The 14,756-nt window shown below is 39.4% G+C and overlaps 1 protein-coding gene across 1 annotated transcript in view; it reads right to left on the bottom strand.

Annotated features, from left to right (window-relative positions):
* The window catches only part of Taf1 (TATA-box binding protein associated factor 1), an 818,869-nt gene that overhangs the window by 326,749 nt on the left and 477,364 nt on the right, over nucleotides 1-14,756 (bottom strand). The window lies entirely within an intron of this gene.

Genomic DNA, 14,756 nt, shown 5'->3' with positions numbered 1-14,756 from the left:
TACATAAGTAAAGAACTGTTTGCTGTTTTTCTTTGCATCCTTTGCCAAAGATTTCTCATAATTTGCCTGCCTAACCTCCATTGTGACTTGGTTACAGACCAGCTTATATCTATCACAGGCTTCTGTATCACCTGTTAATTTATATGTATCCCATGCATTTTTCTTCACTGCCAAATGTCTAATTAGTTCATCTGACATCCATTTAGACCTAAATCTTGAATAATATTTATTAGTTAGAATGAAAAGCCTAGTAGCTTCCAAGATTATTTCTTTGAATGCTTACCATTTTGAATTTGCTGTTGGTAAAATCATCAGTTGGTCCCACCGTACAGAATTTAAATACTGTCTCAGACCACCGTAGTCACCTTTACGAAAGCAAAAACCCTTCCAATTACCCCTGATGGTAGTTACTTCTTTGAGTAAATTCCACTTCAGCACTTTGTGATCAAAGGATGCACTAGGTGTCTCCTGACACCTAGTGCATCCTTTATCTGCAGATTCTTAATGCATGAAGAATCACTACTGATAATCAGATCAAGAGTATTACTCCTCTAGTTGCCTCCCGAACGTGCTGCTGTAAAAAACAAAAAAAATCCAATAAATCCCCAAAAGCCTTGCTAGTGTGTGTGACCATCCCACAAATTCCAGTCAATCTTTGGAAAATTAAAATCCCCATTATAAGACACTCATTTAGAGGCCCACTCTATTTCTCTGCACAATCGTTCATTATACCCATCAGATTAATTAGGCCTATAACACATACCTACTCTGATTTTTCGTTTCCCAGTGCTTATGTCATACCAAACAGACTCAACATTGCATTGTCCACCAACATCAATTGGATGCACTTCCTTAGATTTTATGTGTTTCTTAAATAACAGCATAACCTCTCCTCCCTTCCTGTCCTGTCTATCCTTTCTGTACACATTGTACTCCCCAAATTCCAGTTCTGCACTGCTTATGTCTGTGTGACACCACGTCTCTGATATTACAACAATATCTGCCTTTTATGTCTTGACTAGCACTTCAAGCTCATCAAATTTATTACCTATACTCCTAGCATTGGTGTACAGTAAACCCCCACTATTCGCGGGGGTTACATTCCTGAGAAATGTCGCGAATACCGAAAATGCGAATACTGAGTTATGGCTCCCATAGTAATAAAAGGGTTCCGTTCCAAAGTATGAAATATATAAGAAAAAGTAGTCTAAAATTTTGTCTATGTATGTATTATATGTACCTTCATAATATGACTATGTACATAGACAGTACATAGTTAACTGCACGCATATGGCATCGAAATGAAAATAAGAAAATTTAATATTAAATGTAATATTTATTAGAAATTTCAAACAAATCTTTCAAACCAGCGCCTTTGCTAGCAAAAAAACTTATCCCGCCAGTGCTATCACCAGTTTCGCTAAAGTGTTGATAAAGGAGTTTTGCCTTTTCACGAATGATGAGTGAACTTAACGGAATTTTATTCTGAGTTCGGTCTTCTATCCACAGATTTAAAGCTTTTCCATTTTTTCTAATTTAACATCACGAGTTACAGAGAAAATTTTTGAAGCAATTAGCACGTTTTCACTGACACTACGGCGGATTTTTTCTTCCGATTTTTTGATTGATCGTACCGTTGACTTTTTGATTTTATAATGTTTTGCCACTGAGGAGACACTTTCACCGTTAGCAAATTTTGTCTAATAACTCAATTTTATTCGCTAATGTCATCACCTTCTTTGATATTTTCACATTTCTCTTGTTATTCGTAGCCATATTTTTGTACATAGAAAGAACTTGTCCACAATAAAGTCACTTTCTTCTGTTAACACACTCGAAAAAGTCTGTTTTACACTGCAAAACGGTAGATTTATCACTTTTGTAAGCATATCAATTTATAAATTGATAAATTTATTCAATTTATAAGCATATAAATTAAAAGCAAACGACGAAACGTTCCATGACAAGCGCGTAACACATACTGAACAAGGATTAGCGAGAAACATCCATGCTCGCGATTTTGTCACCCCTCTCCCCCCACCGAGCGCTGTTTTGACCGGGAAAGATAATTTTAACCACACCCATGTTTTTTTATGGGGAAAAATATTCACATTTTTTTAGGTTTCATTTTATATTAAATCAGCGATCGCGAATAGTGAGGGTTTACTGTACATACAAGTATACATACATCTGTTTCTACTCTTAGTTACCCTAACACAGCCCATGTATTTACTTGTTCCACTATGACTATGACTACCAGCAGTCCTGGAAATTCCCATTGCCTTGCTTTCCAGGCTGCTGCTCAATTGCATTTCAATTGAAGCAGTGCAAGAATCACTTTCACCTCTGCCAGCGGCTACTGTTAATCTATTAGTCCATGTATCCCTCCAAGCTAGAAGTTTTCCGATCCACCTAACTCTACCTCGATAGCATCAGCAAATATTCTTGCACCCTTTCTATTTAAGTGTATCCCATCCCTGTAGAAGCAGTCTCTCCTAACAAGCATAGACCAGACTGAGCTTCATTTGTGGATATGTGTTGCATTGACAATCAGCAGGCAGTACAAGTATAATGATGAGCAAAACACTTTAATAGTCATTTAACAATCACTGTTATGTGACTGACAGCTAACAATATAAAAGAATAAAAAAGCATGGCTGTCTATACTGATCAGCAAAAGTGTCCATCTGAAGTATATGGCATATTTAGTGAATTGTAGCATTAGCATTAGTAGAGGCATTTGATGCAAGAAAGCAAGCTTATGCAGCATCAGCCAAAAAAAATAAATAAATAAAATAAATAATAAATAAATAAATAAAAAATAACCACTTCCACTTCACCCCTCTGTTCGTTCGAAATACCTGTCCAGCTGAGCCTTAAACTTATTTAGGCTATCAACTTCCACGACAAGGGATGGAAGTATATTCCACCAACCAACCACCCGCTTGCTAAAGGCAAATTTCCTCACGTCTATCCTACATCTGTCATTTCTCAATTTGAATTTATGCCCTCTCAGGTGATTATTCTGAGCAAGAGGAAGAATCCCATCAGCATTGAGCATGCTCCAACCAATCAAGGCTTTGTACAAAGGGTACTAGGAAAGTTTTGCAATACAGCTTTGTTTATTTAATTTTTTCAAAGTAATTTCCTCTACATTCAATACACCTCTCCATCCTCCGAAACCAATCTTTAAACCAGTTCTGCCAAGTTTCACTAGGGAGTAAAGCACACTCGTTGTCCCAAGCCCGTAGAAGGTCCTCATCACTGGAAAACCGCCTCCCTTTTAGCTTCATTTTCACATGCGGGAACAGTGCAAAGTCGCAGGGAGCAAGGTCTGGACTGTAGGGAGGGTGCTCGAGAAGCTTCAGTCCTGTCGTGGTCAAATATTCGGTGCAGGCTTTGGCGCGGTGAGCTCTAGCATTATCTTGATGGAGGTACCAGGTGTCCATTCTTGACTTTGGCCGCAGGTTCTTCATAGATCCAATGACTTTAGGCAGGCATTGTTCAGTATACCACTTAGCTGTGACTGTCTTCTGCGTGTCCAAAACGACACGTTCCACAATTCCACTCGATTTGAAAAATACAGCTATCATTTTCTTCTTTACAGATCGGGATTTTCTGACAATTACGGGTGTGTAGTCATCATCAAAGAACCAAACTTTGTTTTGAGCCTTGGTCGGCAGATCGTAATAGTACAGCCAAGTCTCGTCACCTGTCACGATGTTGTTCACATACCGAGATTGTCCCTTATCAAACTTTTTTAACATCTCCCGGCACCAAGTCACACGTCGTGTCATCTGCTCTTCAGTCAGTTGATGCGGTACCCAGAGAGAACAAAGTTTCTTCACGTGCAAATGATCTTGCAGAATCGAACGAATTGCTGATGCATTTAGGCCCAAAGTATCCTCTATCTGTTGGCAGGTCACTCGCCTGTTTTCGTCAAGCATTTTCCTCACAGCAGTAACATTTTCCTCCGTAACTGACGTTCGTGGCCTTCCCGGCCTCTCAGAATCCTCCAGAGTGAAATTTCCCCTTTGGAATTCTCTATACCACCTGAATATCGTTGTATGATGTGGACAATCATCATCTAGTGCAAGAGTCATTTCTTCTAAGCACTGGTCTATGGTTAAACCACGCACGAAATTATACCGAAAACTGTCCTTATCTCATTTCGTGACTACGATGCCATCGCAAGCACTTTACACTCTCACTACTAATGAATAACTCAGCCCATCGACTTGGCGCGGCAGCTACTATGCACGTATGAACATGTCTCAACATGCAGCAACAAGCAGCTTCCTGTGATTCATTGTTGCGTCATATTGCAAAACTTTCCTAGTACCCTTTGTACACCTCTATCAGATCATCTCGCTGGTGCCTAGTTTCCAGACACTGTAATTCGCAAAACTTAAGCCTTTCTTCATAAGAGCACCCCTTTGTCCCATTCACCAATCTTGTTGCCCTTCTCTGTACTTGTTCCAGCAGCTCTACATCCTTCTTGAAATGAGGCCTCCAGGCCTGTATACAGTATTCTTGGTGTGGCCTGACCATTGCCTTATACAAGGGAATAATCACCTCCTTATCCCTGCTAGAAAAATTCCTATATATCATCGACAGTACACCATGAGCTACTCTTCCAGCCCATCTCCACTGCTCAGATAACTTCATATCTGCCTGCACAACCACCCCCAGGTCCCTTTCATTCTCTACCACTGTCAGTGTAGTACCACAGAGTTGATATGTTGGTCTGGGGTTGCTGTTTCCCATATGTAGTACTTTACATTTGTCAATGTTAAACTTCATTTGCCACCTCTCAGCCCATCTGCTCGACCTTTCCAGATCCTGTTGCAGTAGCATAGTGTCAGTAGTGTCCTTGACAACCCTGCCAACCTTCGTATCGTCTGCAAACTTGGACATTAAGCGTGATATACCATCATCAATATCATTTATAAATACACAAAACAATAATGGACCCAATACTGAACCCTGAGGGACTCCACTAAAAACATTAGTCCACGTTGAGCAGTGTCCATTGATTACCACTCTCTGTCTTCTCTCCCTCAACCACCCCTTTATCCATAGCAGCAATTTGCCTCCAATGCCACACTGCTCCAATTTGTGCAGTATTCTTCCATATGGTACAGTATCAAAAGCCTTTCTAAGATCCAAGTATATAATATCAAAGTTATTCCCTGCATCCAGTTCTTTTGTGATGCATCATAGTATCTAATCAAATTGGTCAGGCAAGACTTCCCCTTAACAAAACCATGCTGTGTCTGAGCTATAACTGAAGTCTTGTCTAGATGATCCTGCAGTGCTTCTTTAACCAGTGCCTCCATTAATTTTCCAGGAACAGAAGTTAAACTAACAAGTCTATAATTACTTGTGTCGCCCTTTGATCCTCCTTTGTGAATTGGGGTCACATTCGCACATCTCCAGTCCGTGGGTACTTCCCCTGAGTCCCAGGAAGCTCTCATAATTATGGCTAAGGGTTTGCTTACTTCCTTCACTGCCTCCTTTAATATAACTGGATAGATCCCATCCACCCCAGGTGCCTTTCTTGTATTTATCTTCAACAATTTCTCCTCCACTTTACTCTCAGTTATTACAAGATTCTCTAGCTTACTGCCAGAGTTGAATACACCTTGGCATTCCTCTCGCTGAATAACTCCTCATGTGTGAATGTCGATGCAAAATATTCATTCAGTTTGTTAGCTATCTGAGCAGGATCATCAACAACTGACCCATCAATATCAAGTGGACCAATCTGATTCATCCCCTTCCTTCTAGAGTTTACATAAGTAAAGAACTCTTTGCTGTTTTTCTTCTTTCTCGTAATTTGCCTTCGCCTGCCTAATCTCCTTTGTAACTTGGTTACAGATCAACTTGTATCTATCATAGGCTTCTGTGTCATGTGTTAATTTGTATGTATCCCATACATTTTTCTTCTCTGCCATATGTCTCATCAGTTCATCTGACATCCACTTAGACCTAAATCTTGAACAATATTTCTTAGTTGGTATGTAAAGCCTAGTAGCTTCCAAGATAAGTTCTTTGAATGCTTTCCATTTTGAATTTGCTGTTGCTAACATCATCAGTTGGTCCCACTGTATAGAATTTAAATACTGTCTCAGTCCATCGTAGTCACCTTTACGAAAGCAATAACCCTTTCCTTTACCCCTAATGGTAGTTACCTCTTTGAGTAAATCCCACTTCAGCACACTGTGTTCACTGCCACCTAGTGGTTCATTTATCTGCAGATTCTTAATGCATGAAGAATCACTACTGATAATCAAATCAAGAGTATTACTCCCTCTATTTGCCTCCCGAACATGCTGATGTAGAAAACAAACATCCAATAAATCCACAAAAGCCTTGCTAGTGTGTGAGTGACCAGCCCCCAAATTCCAGTCAATATCTGGGAAATTAAAATCTCACATTATAAGACTCTCTGATTTACTGGCCCAGTCTATTTCCCTGTACAGTTTCTTATTATACTCATCAGAGTCATTAGGCCTATAGCACACTCCTACTCTCAATTTTGATCTCCCAATGCTTACTGTCACACCAAACTGACTCGATACTGCACTGTCCAGCAATGTCGACTGGCTTCACTTCCTTGGGTTTTATGTATTTCTTAACTAATAGCATAACTCCTCCTCCCTTCCTATCCTGTCTATCCTTTCTGTAGACATTGTACTCCCAAAATTCCAGTTCTGCATTCCTTATATCTGTGTGACACCACGTCTCTGAAATGCCCACAATATCTGCCTTTGATATTTTGAGCAATACCCCAAATTCATCAAATTTATTTATTAAACTCCTAGCATTGGTGTACATGCAAGTATACATGCACATGTTCTTTTTCTTAGCTAGCCTAACACAACCCATGTGTTTACTTGTACCCCAATGATTCCCAGCAGTCTCTGAAATATCCTGCATCTTATTTTCCAGGCTGTGGTTCATTCCAATAGAAGCAGTGCAAGAATCACTTTCACCTCTGCCAGTGGCTACTGTTAATCTATTAGTCCTTGTATCCCCCCCCAATCTAGCAGTTTTCCGACCCACCTAACACTGCCTCGATAGCAGTGTTAGGTGGGTCGGAATGTTTGCTGATAGCATCAGCAAACATTTTTGCACCCTTTCTATTTAAATGTATCCCATCCCTGTAGAAGCAGTCTCTCCTGTTAACAAGTACAGACCAGGCTGAAAAAAATTCTACCCCTTGAGCCCTGCACAATCTTTCCAGGGCCGAATTGATCGACAGGGCTCTCATCATATACTCCCTTCTATCGTGTCTGGGCAGAATTGCAGACACTTTCAAATTCAACCCTAATTCACGGCTTTTTTTCAACAGTGACCTGTACTTGTTAAGTAATTCCGCTGGTCTCCTACTCTTAATATCATTAGTGCCAACGTGTACAACTATATCACCTTTTGTGCCTTTAAAAGATGATATCCGCTCTACAACGTCATCAACCTTTGCCCCTGGCAGACATACCCTGGTCCTGTTCCACCTATCCTTTTTACAAAGCATGTTTTCCGTTTCCCTGACCAACAACTACTAGTTCCTTTGGGACCAGCGCATTCTGCCTTGGAGGCTGCCGGTGTGTTGCGTGATGACCAAGTGCAAGCTCTGGCATTGGTGTGGGCAGCTGAGAGCTTGATGGGCCCCTCACTTTTAATCCTTCGAGGGCATCCACCCTGTCCTTGAAGCTCTCATATAGGCCCATAACAATGCTGAGTTGTCGCCTGATTTCCTTACACTCCTTGCATCGTGCACACACAAAGACATCCCCCATGGCAGTATCATGTCCCGTTCCCGACTGCTCCACAAACATCAAGCAAGTACTGCATTTTAATAGGCTGTGATTCAGAGGGCAACTGCCCCCCCCTCAGTTCTCCCCTGAGCCACAGCACTCCCATTAACTTGAGCCTTTTGCTTTGCTGCTCTGGTCTGAGTCATGATTTCGATTTAATTTCAATAAAATTTCAATTTCAGTACAAAATTAAAACCCTAAACTTATATCCCAACACAGTTATAATGCTATATCTATGTTTCAGTATCGAGTGTTATCTACGAAATCCTTTTATATAACTTCCGTATCAAGTTAAGTATTAATTATTTATTTTTTACTAATTATTTATGTTACATAACCCAAGTTGTTATATGTATAGTTAAAAGTACAATTTCATTGACAATGAAGTTCAACAAGATTAATTATCTGATTAATTGACAATATTATGTACTATACTATACTATATTAAGCTTACGGTATCTATTTCGAGATATTTTGTATCGCGTAACAATGGCGGCTATTTACGAACGGTAAACACGTGGATTTGATACCCTTTCCGATACTAAGTAATACCTACAAAATCTCTATCTAAGTTACTTTAATCTAAGTATCATAAATAGGGATATAAAGCTACTCTAGAAAATAAGTTAATATGCCAATTTAAGCTAATAAAACAGAAAAGAAATCAGAAAAAACTTCTCTGTTCCAGGAGCTGCAAAAATGTACGTCCGCACAGGCTACGTTCGTTCTCACTTGTTTCCAAAAAACCCAACATGTTTTGCTTCTTGTACAAAAAGGAGGGTCTTACCAACAATACTTATGTAATTGAGTTCAAACAAACATAACCTAACCAAGTGAGGCTATTTAGATTGCCACTACCCTTACCTATAACCCTTTTTTTTATAAATTGTTACCATATCACTTGCTCTGAAGTGTTTACTTTGGAGTGACATTTAAGCAACTGATGATGGCAGAATGGGCAAATCACTGTTTTACATTTGCTAAGATGTTTTATTGTGTGACTGCATCAGAAGTATATGGAAATTGTGAATCTGATGCCAAATATTCTGAAAATTTTGTTTGATGAAACAAATGTTAGTAGTGACAAGGAACTCCAATATGTTGAGGTAAGTTCTGATTCTTAAAGAGAAATCAAACAGCTTACAAAGAAACTAGAAACAAACAAAATGAAATGGTGTAAGGATGAATTCATTGAAAGTTTGATGACAGTAATTCAGTTATTAGGAAAGTAGTTTCCTGTTAACTGCTTTGATCTCAAAGAAGTCCACTTTTTTTTTAGAAATGTTTTACAGAAGTCATAAAATTAGTAGTTGAAAGACAAACGTTTATGCCATTAACATTACTGAAAAAAAAATGAATGTCAAATTTGTTAGGACAGGGGAAAGAAACACTGATTTCAGAAATTTATTGTTTTATTTCTATACTTATGCATATTGATATGTAATATGAAACTGTTGCTAAAACAATACTGGCAAAACAATTAGTTTATGAAATCCTCAGCTTTCTCCGAGGTTATGGCAAAAGATAGATTTTGTTCTTTATTCAGAATGTTACAGTTTAGTTGTAATTTTTTGTATTTTAGTTGTATTTTAAAGTTTTAAAAATCCTTTTTATCTGTTTGAAAACTTGTACATCAGTGAAAGTTTCCTTCTGTTCAAAGGATGATTTAGCATAAAAGAATATATTGACACAAAACAACACATAGAGATGGCACATAAAATTTTTTTTGTCTTATGTAAAGACTGGATATATCTTCATCCTAATAGTTTACACTGTATCCACAAGTGAAGTACTGTTAAATTTAGATATATGCAGGGATATTGTAATGCACTTACTTCAGCCATACCTATGTAAAGATCATAGTATGTACATAGACAACTGGTATACAAGTCTACTGCTTTATACAGAACTGCACGAAAAGAAATCCAATTCTTGTGGTACTGTTTGCCATAAAAGAAAAGAATGCCACATTTCAATTTGAAGGAAAAATTAGCACAAAGTGCCACACAACTATTTTGCACAGATATGATGGCACTGAGTTCGATGGATAGAAGGGAAGTTAGAATACAATCTTCAAACAGAAAGATGGTTAACATTTTCTGGACAAAAACATGGAAAAAAAATATATAAATAAAAATAGGAAAAATAATGAAGCCAGAATGTGTGAATGTATGTAACAAAAACATGGGTTAAGTGGGTCAGATCTGATATGATACAGAGTTCAGCAGAGTGTGTACACAAACCTGTAAAGTGGTACAAAAAAAAAAGGGTTTTTGAATTTTGAAGGAGTTATGCTTACTGAATGCCCATGCTCTTTACAAAGAGCATATCGGTATAAAAATTCCTGCTTCAAAATTTCAGTTACTTGTAATTCAATAACTTTTGAAAAACATTTATGCAAAATTATACATTGAAACATAATGATTTCATGTGCAATGCCAACAAGGTGTTAGCAGAATTAATTAAGGTTCTACATATGACATTTATATCTGCCAGCAGGAACAAAGAAGAAAGAAGTCATTATCCCACTGTATAAAGAAATGGTTAGGACAGATTTTCAATATCACACACACACACACTTGGAAACTTTATTTTAGGAAAGATATTAACATTAGCATTAGTAGAGGCAAATGATGCAAGAAAGCAAGCTTATGCAGCATCAGCCAAAAAACTCCCATTTCATTTCATCCCTCCATTTATTCCAAATGTCTGTCCAGCTCAGCCTTAAATTTATTTAGGTTATTTGCTTCCACAACAAAAGATGGGAGCCTGTTCCACCAATCAACTACCCGCTGGCTAAAGACAAATTTCCGCACATCTATTCTATAACTATCTTTCCTCAATTTGAAACCGTGCCCCTCTCAGGTTCTTAGTCTGAGCTACACGAAGAATCCCATCAGCATTCAAATTGCTTAACCCATTCAAGGCCTTATACACCTCAATCAGATCACCTCACAGGTGCCTTCTCTCCAGTGCTGCAATTTGCAGAACTTAAGCCTTTCTTGGTAAGAGGACCCCTTTGTTCCCCTCACCAATCTTGCTGCCCTTCTTTGTACTCATTCTAGCAACTCTACATCCTTCCTAAAAATGAGGCCTCCAGAACTGTACACAGTACTCTAGGTGTGGCCTGACTATTGCGTTGTATAACAGGATTATCACCTCCCAGTCCCTGCTAGCAAAATTCCTATATATCATTGACAAGACTCCATGACCTGTCCTGGCAGTCTGTCTGCACTGTCCAGTGAACTTCATATTTGGCTGCACAATTACCCCCAAGTCTTTTTCACTTTCCACTTCCCTGAGTGTAGTACCACTCAGTTGGTACATTTCTCGGTTATTGCTACCCATATGCAGTACTTTGCATTTGTCAAGGATAAACTCCAGATGCCACTTCTCAATGCATTTTCCCAAATTATCTAGGTCCAGTTGGAGTAGCATACTGTCATTATTGTTGTTAACAACCCTGCCAACTTTTGAATCAACTGCAAACTTGGACATTAAACCTGATATACCTTCATCAATATCATTGATAAATATACAAAACAATAGTGGACCCAACACCGAACCCTGTGGGACTCCACTAATAACATTTGTCGATTGATTACCACTCTCTGTTCTCTGGCGGCCCCCGTAGCTGAGTGGGCAGGAGCGGGAGTGCAGTAGCACACGCTCTTTGAGTAGACCGGGGTTCAAGCCCCTGACTGCTGAATACAGTCGATCTGCCAACCCGCACTGGACCAGCGTGGCAGATTATGGTCCATTTTCCCTCAGCATGAATTGTTGAGGAGGCTTCCATCCTGCAGTGGGTTGATAATGGCTGCACTTTACTTTTACTTTACTCTGTTGCCTCCCACTCAACCATCCCTTTATCCATTGTAGCAGCTTTTCCTTTATGCCATACCTCTCCAATTTGCACAGCAGTCTTCCATGTGCAACAGTATCAAAAGCTATTCCTGAAATCCAAGTATATGATATCAAAATTATTTTTGGCATTCAATTCCTTCATGATCACATCATAGTATCCAAACAAATTGGTCAGACAAGACCTCCCTTTAACAAACCCATGCTGTCTTAACTATTACTGCAGTCTTGTCTAGATGATCCTGCAATGCTTCTTTAACCAGTGTTTCCATTATTTTCCCTGGAACACAAGTTAAACTAACAGGTCTATAGTTACTTGTCACTTTTTGAATCCCCCCTTGGTGAATTGGTGATACATTTGCCCACCTCAAGTCCATGGGGACCTCCCCTGAGTCCAAGGAAGCTGTCATAATTATGGCTAAGGGTTTACTTCCTTTGCCGCTTCCTTTAATATAACTGGATAGATCCTGTCCACCACAGGTGCCTTCCTTATGTTTAACTTCAACAATTTCTCCCCCACTTTGCTATCAGTTATTACAAAATCACTTAGCTCCCTGTTAGCATTTGATAAACTTCTGGCACTCCCCTCATTGAATAACTACTCATGTGTGAATGTAGCTGCAAAATATTCAGTTTATTAGCTACCTGAGCATGATCATCAATAGTCATCACATCTATGTTAAGTGGTCCAATCTGATTCATTCCTTTCCTTTTAGAGTTTACATAAGCAAAGAACTCCTTGCTGTTTTTCTTTGCATCCTTTGCCAAAGATTTCTCATAATATGCCTTTGCCTGCCTAACCTCCTTAGTGACTTGATTACAGACTAGTTTAAACCTACTATAGGCTTCTGTATCGCCTGACACTTTATATGCATCCCATACATCCTTCTTCTCTGCCACTAGCCTCATTAATACATCTGACATCCAATTAGGCCTAAACTTTGAACAGTATTTCTTACTTGGAATGAAAAGCCTAGTAGCCTCCAAAATTATGTCCCTGAAGGCTACCCATTTAGAATTCACTGTTGGTAACATCATCAGTTGACCCCACTGTACATAATTTAAAAACTGTCTGAAATCTCTTTACGAAAGCAAAAGCCCTTCCCTTTAGCCTCGATGGTAGTTACATCTTTAATTAATTCCCACATTAATACATTGTGATCACTGTCTCCAGTGGTTCTTTTATCTGCAGATTCTTAATGCATGAAGAATCATTACTGATAATCAGATCAAGAGTATTACTCCCTCTGGCTGCCTCTCGAACATGTTTCTGTAGAAAACAGTCATCCAATAAATCCACATAAGTCTTGCTAGTGTGCGAGTGACCAATCCACAAGTTCCAGTCAATATCTGGAAAGTTAAAATCTCCCATTATAAGACATTCTGATTTACTGGCCCCCTCTATTTCTCTGCACAATTGCTCATTATACTCATCAGATTCATTAGGCCTATAACACACACCTACGCTCATTTTTCCTTTCCCGGTGCTTATTTCACACCAAACAGACTCAACACTGCATTGTCTACCAACATCAATTGGATGCACTTCCTTAGATTTTATGTTTCTTAACTAACAGCATAACCCCTCCTCCCTTCCTATCCTGTCTATCCTTCCTATACACATTGTACTCTCCAAATTCCAACTCTGCACGGCCTATATCTGTGACACCACGTCTCTGATAACCCCTGGCTTGTAGCCGTGAAGGGTATTGTGTACGGCTTGTGCATTTTGTATACAATAAAGAGTTCTTCTTCAAGCTCATCAAATTTATTAAATATACTCCTATCATTGGTGTACATGCACCTGTTTCTGCTCCTCGCCACCCTAACACAGCCCATGTATTTACTTGTTCCACTATGACTACCAGCAGTCCTGGAAATCTCCATTACCTTTCTTTCCAGTCTGCTGCCAATTCTAATAGAAGCAGTGCAACAATAACTTTTGCCTCTGCCTGCGGCCACTGTTAACCTTTTATTCCGTGTATCCCCCCACGCTAGCAGTTTTCTGACCCACCTAACACTGACTCGATAGCATCAGCAAATATTCTTGCACCGTTTCTATTTAAGTTTATCCCATCCCTGTAGAAGCAGTCTCTCTTGTCAACAAGCACACACCAGGCAGAAAAAAATTCTACCCCTTGAGCCTTGCACAATCTCTCCAGGGCCGAATTGATTGACAAGGCTCTTATCATATACTCCCTCCTATCGTATATGGGCAGAATTGCTGACACTTTCACATTCAACCCTAACTCGCAACGTTTTTTCACTATTGACCTGTATTTTCAATATATACTCCTAGCATTGGTGTACATGCACCTGTTTCTGCTCCTCGCCACCCTAACACAGCCCATGTATTTACTTGTTCCACTATGACTTCCAGCAGTCCTGGAAATCTCCATTACCTTGCTTTCAAGTCTGCTGCCCATTCTAATAGAAGCAGTGCAAGAATAACTTTTGCCTCTGACTGCGGCCACTGTTAACCTTTTATTCCGTGTATCCCCCCACGCTAGCAGTTTTCTGACCCACCTAACACTGACTCGATAGCATCAGCAAATATTCTTGCACCCTTTCTATTTAAGTTTATCCCATTCCTGTAGAAGCACACACCAGGCAGAAAAAAATTCTACCCCTTGAGCCTTGCACAATCTCTCCAGGGCCGAACTGATTGACAAGGCTCTCATCATATACTCCCTCTTATCATGTATGGGCAGAATTGCAGACACTTTCACATTCAATTCTGCAATTCTGCCCATACATGATAAGAATTGCAGACACTTTCGCATTCAACCCTAACTCGCAACTTTTTTTCAATATTGACCTGTAGTTGTTGAGTAAATCTGCAGATCCCTTACTCTTAATGTCATTAGTTCCAGCATGTACAACAATATCATCTTTTGTGCCCTGTAAAGATATTTGCTCTGCAAAGTCATCAACTTTTGTCCCTGGCAGACATACCCTGGTCCTGTTCCACCTATCCTTCTTACATAGTATATTCCCCATGTCCCTGACAATAGAGTCAACAACAACTCTTCTTGCCCAAGAAAACTGGGCAAGAAGAGTGGCAAACTGTGTGTT

The sequence above is a fragment of the Mastigoproctus giganteus genome, chromosome 5 (assembly GCF_048544385.1).
Source record: "Mastigoproctus giganteus isolate SK-2022 chromosome 5, ASM4854438v1, whole genome shotgun sequence".
Taxonomy (NCBI): domain Eukaryota; kingdom Metazoa; phylum Arthropoda; class Arachnida; order Uropygi; family Thelyphonidae; genus Mastigoproctus; species Mastigoproctus giganteus.
This window is presented reverse-complemented; position numbering and strand designations above follow the sequence as displayed.